The sequence below is a fragment of the Gasterosteus aculeatus genome, chromosome 4, assembly GCF_964276395.1.
Source record: "Gasterosteus aculeatus chromosome 4, fGasAcu3.hap1.1, whole genome shotgun sequence".
In the NCBI taxonomy this organism is placed as follows: domain Eukaryota; kingdom Metazoa; phylum Chordata; class Actinopteri; order Perciformes; family Gasterosteidae; genus Gasterosteus; species Gasterosteus aculeatus.
This window is the reverse complement of record NC_135691.1, coordinates 13,940,888-13,949,180: the sequence shown is the minus strand read 5'-3', so window position 1 is coordinate 13,949,180 and position 8,293 is coordinate 13,940,888. Positions and strand designations below refer to the sequence as shown.

The 8,293-nt window shown below is 41.4% G+C and overlaps 1 long non-coding RNA gene across 1 annotated transcript; it reads right to left on the bottom strand.

Moving 5' to 3' along the window:
• Window positions 1-1,650: 1,650 nt before the first annotated feature.
• Window positions 1,651-8,076, bottom strand: LOC144406332 (uncharacterized). The gene is made up of 2 exons (XR_013467609.1): window positions 2,298-8,076; window positions 1,651-2,214 (listed from the first exon to the last, which is right to left on the bottom strand). It is a non-coding gene; the product is annotated as an uncharacterized LOC144406332 (long non-coding RNA).
• Between the last annotated feature and the right edge of the window lie 217 nt (window positions 8,077-8,293).

The window sequence follows — 8,293 nt, the reverse complement described above, 5'->3', positions numbered from 1 at the left end:
TCAGTTACAAGAACCGACTTAATCGCAATAAAACTGCTCGATGACACATGCTATTATGCATTCTGAATGAACACATACAAATATTCTGCTTAAAGAGCACCAATCTTTCGTTCCAACCAGTGAATCTAACTTCAGTATCTGAAGTTGATGTGGAGAGGCTAATTGTTGTTTTGCCTCAGTTAGGGCCAACGGGAGGTGGGGGGGGGGGGTCCTCAGAGAGGGCCAGCGGAGGGCCGGCCATCTGGAGAGTCGCGGGAGTGATCCCGGTGGGCTTGCAGATTAAAGTTAACCCAATCTCATGAGTCCATCATCATCACTGAGCCAACTTCACTTCATGATCTAGTATTTTTTTTTGCATAAATTTGAACTAATAAATGAGCGTAATGCTGCCTTCAGGGTGCTGTCAGAAGTAAAATTATTACAGGTTAAGCATAAATCAATAACACAAATGAAAAGATAATGAAAGCGGACAGTCTATAATTTCTATATTTCAATGGATTTATTTTATGTCAGATATCATCATGCCTGATCACACATGCAGATATAAAGCCAGAACTTCTGAGTTGCCTTAAATAAAGCTAGTATTTGTAGAACTTTGTTACTGTACTATTGAAAAATACCAGCTCACCACCACAACTGGGACACGTTCAGTAACGACAATCTCAAAACAGCATTTTCTTCTTAAAAAATAAGTTTCGCCCCTTATTTGGGTGCAGTTGTTACAATGCATCAGTGGTAGAGCTTAAACAGAAGGGCTCATTAAAAATAACGAGCTGCACCAGTAACCTGTATACCAGTTGCATACATTGAGGCACGGATCAACCATCACTACATCTAAAGTAGATGTTATTTCATTTTACAATTTAGAGCAAGTAGCCGTAACACAAAACACAATGTTCATGCAGTCCTAGATAAAGGAAATAGAAACGTGGTCCGTTTACAGCATTTTAACACATAAAAAGCCCAAAAAGTACTATTTGGGTTGAAATTGAATATGGAGTGTAGGTGTTATGTGGGTTGGAGAAGACACTATTCATATATATATTAAAGGATTGCACAAACAATGCTACTTATCTTACCATAGTGTCTTGACTTTATTCATACAGGATGTAACCATTATATTAAGACTGAAAATAAAGAGGCTGCTGGTTAGAGCTGTTATTTGCTTAATAGCATCAGCGCCATTGACTGATAACGGATGATTGACGTTTACTGATTGCGTAACTTTAGCAGGGCAATCGTGTTCACGTCAAGTGGTAACTAGTTTCAGTCAACAAAGTCTTGTGTATTCTGCTTCTGTTAAGCGGCCCGCCTGGCAAATGTGATGTTTTTCCTACACGCATCTGTAGGAACTATTGGCAAGATGTAATTTTTTCCACAGTAAAATTATCGTCAAGGTTGATACACAGATGTTAAGAAAGCATGATTTGTGATGTTCAATTAGCTAATTTAAATCGGCCAAAGTGAATTATAACTCAGCCAATATTCTTTTCTTGTGGGCCGAAGTTGACGCAAATGTGGCATCAGAGGAAAGATCTGGAATTTTACTATTAAAAGCAAATAACGCCACTTAGGGAATTTCACCCCAGGAATTAAAAAGGGACCACCAGTCTCAGGTCAATGACCGGACAACACAGGCACTAGACGTGATTCCATAAACAAAATTATACAAGTTTATTTTAATATTAAGTTATTTTCTTAAAATGCAGTCGCGATCACAAAGTTCAAATAAAATCTCTCACGTTCTCAATCATTCAGGTTACCATGAGATGCAACATACATGAGGGGGCTGAGACTGAGGGCTCACTGGCGGAGTTGACTTGCTGAGGGGCAAGGGGCCTAATGTTCCACCACACGTGAAAAACAAAACAAACCACAGACTATTGACACCCAGGTGCACTGCAACAAAAAAATGAAGGGAACCACCACCGGGATCAGCCAGTCACTCCTACCAGTGGCACCAACAGCTCCTGTACATCAAAACAAGAAATAACAACCATTAGCAATGTAATACCGGCCAGGAGGCCCACACACACACACACAAAAAGAAATGAATGATTAAATCACAAAACAGCCCAGACAGAACAGCAGTGGGGGGGGGGGGGGGGGTCCCGCACTGGTTAGAGGCCTGCTTCAGCAGGTGAGCCACTGGCGGGACGTAGAAGCTTTAGTGCTCCCACGCCAGGGTGGTGCACCACAACGACGCCGCTTTAGCTGCAAATTAAAAGTAAGAGGCATCTATGAAACAGCTGGACGAGGCCCATGTGCATCTAAGCAGTACAGATTAGACAGCCTACCGTAGGAATTGGATGCTACGCCTAAGGGGATCTGTATCGGCTTGAAGGCCACGCTTCCACCTCCAACCTCAGTCGGCAGACAGGCAGGCGCCGTCGATGACGCGGAAGGGGGAGACACAAAAGACGGAAAGATGGAAAGTCAGCTGATTTAGAACACCCAAAAACATGGAGATTGAAGTGAGCGGAGCCACTCTGCCACACAAAGTAGCAAGCGTCCTCAAGAATCAGGCGAATTTAAATGTTTATATATTGATTACATAATAATAAATCAATTATTTGTTGTCTTCTGCAATTGCAGATCTACTTCATAGGAAATCCATAAACTGTGTTCAGTATATATTAGGTTGTTGCTGATCGATCAGTCAGTCAGCCGCGCAGCACTACGTAAGGTATCCATTCTCCAGGTGTGGCTCTCAAACAGCAAGTGTTCCTTTGTTACGAGAGTTTTGCACTCTTGAACAAAATGGTGTATTCATTGACGGCCGTGATCCGTTTGGGTCAATGTTTTATGCATTGAATCAGACCTGGCATTAGCAGGCTTCCGGCCCTTTGTGGATTTTGTAACGCTACACAAGGATTTAGAACAAAGGCAGTCATGACCGTGTTGTTATGCATGGGAAGAAGACAAAGTCAGTTTGGTTTAGGGTGGACTGTATCTTGAAAGAGAGTTTGCAGTATTTTCATACAACTAGTGGTTCACCACCTGGTGTGCGGCATAATCGTTCTGAGGGCATTTGTACCTGTGTAGTTGGCTATGTTTATTCAGGAGATGATATTTTACACCAGGAAATATGTGTCATTCCCATACTAAGAAAACCGACCAAAGCCAATCTCAATAAACACTGCTGGAAAGAGGAACGTTGGTGGCATTGGCTAACTAAAAAGCATATTGTAGAGACTCTGAGTGCTTCCACTGCATTTATGATTAGATCATTTTTACTTCTTTTTTTTCCAGATTGCCCCTTTATGATTTTTCCTTTGTCGACAATGTCTTTGATGTCAAAGTCATTGTAGAGCTTGTGCTTTGTCCAACATTTGATGACTATTCTATCCACTATTTTGAGACTAAGCTGCATGATCACAGAAAAATGCTTCAGGAGGTTTTTCCTGAGTTCAGTACCTCACTATGTTCATCACTACCTTGACTGCGTTGCCGTTTTGGTTCTCTTCTCCATTTGTGGACTGAGATTTGAATGCAAAAAAATTATTGTTTGAATACATGACCTGCTTAAATGGTAAACGGAAAGTATTAAAAACACTAGGCATCAGCACATGGTGGCACACTACCTCAGCACGGCATCATTCTTTAAACCACATCCGCAGACAAATTCAGCAAATGTGTGTTTCAGTGTTTATTGAGGTGGCAAAGGAGCACATAAAAAAAGGAGAGCAAAATGATTAACAGCACATGAACAGCAAAGATCATTATTGATAGCACTAATTATGAAGTTGATGCGCTTGTATCTGTGGGGCGTTAGTGCTCAGTTTGACAAAATTGGAGATTCCACATTTATTGGCCAAGAACAAAATTGAGAACATAGGAACTTCCCACAGTGAACATGAACCGTTACACTGAAAGTAGATTTATATCTGTGAACGTTAATTTGTGACCTACATTTAAACGCCACAGTAAAGAATCCGGCTTCTTCCATTTTAAGGTAGGTTTAATTTTGTTATGTATTTACACCATTTAACAAAACAGGCGTTTTTTCCATTTCAATCCGTTATGGATGGATCTGTCCATCAGATTATGGCAATACCCCAGAAATTCCTGCTGCACGTTTACTTTGCTATAGACTTACCCATAAAAGTCACGCCCTGCCTAGACTTTGAGTTTACCCTGCAGTATGAGTAACCTGACTGGACAACTAAGCTATCTAGAGGACATTCAAAAGTTACTAAAGAAAGGCACAGTGAAAGTTTTCAGATCAGAAACAGACAGCAGCTCATGCACAAGTTCCGATATAGACATCCTCGGATATCTGCGTCTTGTGCCGTGCACACCTTCATATCTTACCAAAATGACAGGGACACGGGTCTGCTCTCGTTACAGCCCATCGATGTCCTAAGGAGCCCGGTTATGTGAGTCGATGGTGAGGATAGAAGAGGGGCCTCACATTTTAAATGGGAGATTATCCGACCAAGCTTCCCAGGACTTGAAGTCTAGAGTAACTTATCAACACAGGCAAAGGGAGCAGATATAACTCTGACAATGAGAATCCCTACTCCAATGTTAAAAGAGCCGGACAAGATGAAGTGAAGTGCCTTCCAAACTGTCCCAGAGGAGAGCATCAGAGCAGGGTGGAAGAAATGAGACCCCAGGTTGTCAATGAAGTGGGGAAGAATGAGAGAAACCTGTTGTTGATAGAAAAGCTTATGCTGACAACCTTAGCCCATCGCTGCCAGGAGATGGTTCAGGAAAAAGAGATCACTGGAGGACTTCTTGGAGTACTGGCCAGCCTTCCAGGTGGAATCAGAGGTAAAAACACAGATTCTGTAAATCTCTGTTTTCTTCCCCCCTTCACACGTCTTTCTCAGTCCCCACTTCTCTCATATGACCACACTGTATGTCTCACCTTTCTTCGTTAGGGCCCTCTGGTTGTCAACCTGCTTTTGGAGCCCAGCAACTTCAGAGTGTGTTGGTGAGAACATTGTTGCTTAAAGCATTTGAATGAAACAGTTTAAATAGGGTAGATTGTCTTTGCCTGGACAGTTTTCCCTTCCAACCAAACTCTCCCCCCACCGGTAAACACACGTTCAGCAAGAGGAGGAACCTATAAGTGAAGATGATCGAGTCTTTCGTTGGAATTAAAATTTGCCGGTTGAAGTAAACAGTAAAAAAGGCCAAATACAACAGTGACAATTAAAGGAACCTAGCTACATAATGTAAATTAAGAGTTTCCTGTGGTTACACAGTGTCCTAAGATCCTATGTTGGGATCTATGTTGTGCGTTGTAGCTGCATTTGATATTCCAACTCTGGCCATAGGGGCTTTGGGTCCATATTCGATTTCATCTTGAGCATGATCTCAACATCTGTATTTGAACATATGTTTCTCAGCGTCACAGCAGTGATGGAGGCTTTTGGAGGTATTTTTCATCAAGATATTAATGTTAACAAATGCCACAAAAAGCTGCATTGGGTTTTAGACACATTTATTTTGTATGGGGGAGCAAATTCAAATTCCCAAGTCTATCCCATCTGTACCATGAAGGTAAAACTCATGGTGTGAAGGCAATTAGCCTTGGCCTCCCAAAGGATGACATCCATGGGGATGACATATGGTCATTGTTTGTTAGGTTCTAGATGTTCCTATTTACAGAAAAACTAAAATGCTTGCTCTTTTAGGAAGCACTATGCTGTGTAGAATATCCAACTCATCTGTATCATTATCAAAGCCCCTATTGAGACTCAGCTGAAGTTTTAATTGCGTTCAATACCAACTCATCTCCGTCTCCTGTGTTGATTCTCAAATCAAAAAGCTTAACTTGTAAAATGCATAAATGTCCAAATATTGATTCTGTTTTTCATTTTCTTTTGGAATTCAATGAAGCATTCAGGTATTTAGTTTTCTAACTGTTGAACTCCCTTGCTGTCTATTCACCAATGAAAATGCATGGTCTGCAAAGGTACTCAAAGGAAATGGGAGGATTAAATCCCTCCCATCTGTCATATCAGAAACGGTGGACCTAATAGCTTGTGCCGTCTTAAGGCTCATGGGAGAATGTCATACAGGTTGAAAGTCTCAGTGTATCCAAATCCCAGGTACTACTGACAATTACACAAGGCCTTTATCACCTACTTATGGCAAGAGACGTCAGGTGGGTCACAGAGTGAGATTATGGTGCAAAAGATAGGAATTTGCAGTCTTGGTGAACACTATGCATCAGATCATGTCATTTAAACGGTAAATAGTTTTATTTGTTTACATACTCATGACATTCTTCAAGGTTTGAAAATGAATATGACCTCTTCCCAATACAGACCAGAAAGAATGAATTGATGTAGAAGAAGAAGCAAAAGAAGAAGTGAGATACTTGAATTAAATGTTAAATGCGCGCATGTGAATGTAGAGTAATTTAGTTATATATTTTCCGGTATTCAAGTAATTCAGTTCTGCCAAGCCACTTGAGACTTAGATCCTTATGTTTAATATGTCAGAGCAGAAATATGTATGTTTAAAGCCTTGTTTTGATCTCTAAAGCTAATGCTGTTCATGACAACAGTGCGGCAGGTACATTAACAGTTTTTAAATCAAGCTCACTTTGAGCTTTATAAACCCTTGGCTGAGGTCAGAGCGACTACATTCATACCTTATACAGTGTAGGATTCACAATACATGGTGACTGATCCCATCTGTTTTCCATTATTTACACCCTAACACATCACCACAAACCAATTCAATAATATCATTGATAGCCAACAGGGACATTATATTTATGTCTCACCTTTCCTGAGTGGTTATCCAAAGAAGACCAATATCTTTTATTAATTTTCTGTATTGAGGGCAGGGTTGAAATTTGTTGTGATTTTATAAATATATGTATCTATGTTTGTACATATCCATAGTATATTTATTATTAATTAAAATGTATTCATCCATGCTGCTGATTATATCTTCAATACTCTAAGCAGCCTCCTCTTCTCGACCAATAAATTACTGTTTTCTATGCAGCCTTTGTATTTAATTAACACTTTTATCCAGGGAACATGCAATTATGAAGCCTTCATTAGCTCTCCCTTTTTTTCCCTTTATTGAAATGGATTTTTCTGCTAACCATTCGCGTGGTGACCGATCCTTAATTTAATCGAGACGGTGAGGTAGTATGAAAACACTAAAAAGGTCTCAGTGGCAGGCCCAGGCTTCCGGTCAAAGTAAAGCTTCACAACTCTCTTTCTAAAATAAATGCCCCCTCCACATAATTGGTGGTTGAAGCTTAAACTCACGAACAGTTTTTGTTTTTTGCCGGAGTCTCCCTCGCAAAAAGAAATCCTCCACTCCCGCAGCCGCACTACTGCATAGTCACTGCGCCAGAATCCCCATGGCAACAGACTTGTGCAACAACCTGCCCTCCCTCCTCCCTCCTCACCCAGCACCCCTCACAGCTCTTTTCTCGCTACCAAACTTAGTGATCTCGAGAGTACAAATGTTCAGCATTTTACGAAACGATGTACAGAGGTAGATGCCGTGGAACGGAGACCAGATATCTTTCATAATAATCTGCCGACTGAAAAATCTCTTTTGGTTCAGCTGGTTGCTATTGGAAACTGTACAAGGACAAGGCGTAAGGAGGAACAAGCACAGCAGGCAGGGTGGAAGTAGGTGGTATATATTCACTGTGACAAGTAGTGACAGTCTCTTGTTCTACAAGGTTTCTGGTCCACAGAACAAAGAGCAGGCTTCACTGCACTCTTCATTCAATTTTTGCCCACATAAAGTCATTGGATGACTTGAGATAACTTCTTACTTTCACTCCCGATCGCTGTCTTCGCCTGCCTCTTTTGCATGGTCTTTGTCTGGTCGCACACACCTCTCTTCCTTCACATTGGGTTTCTGCTCAATCTGACCTTAACGCAATAATATTGTGAATTGGGGTCACTGCAAGTGAAGAGGTCAGGCTGACCGGCAACCCCTATTTCCTGCTCCTGCACCTCATCGCAGTAGAAAGGACACATGATTTCTCCATCCACATCTCTCAGTGCCCCACTTACACTGCCTGTTCCGAAGAGAACTGAGGCTCGGCATTAATGACAAGTTATCTTCCCCCCTCCCACCCCCACATATGGCTCAGTGGAGAATGAAAGAATTGTACTGAAGCTGGACAAAAAAGCAGTATAGATATTCCCATAATGCCTGTAGCATTAGACATTCCTGCAGCAGTCTATCGTTAGTACAGTCGCCAACGTGGTCAGTTAATACGTCCAGATATTATTATTCACGGGAGAAAAGGGACAAACCGCCATCATCTCTTTGGTCTGAGAACTCGCACTGACCG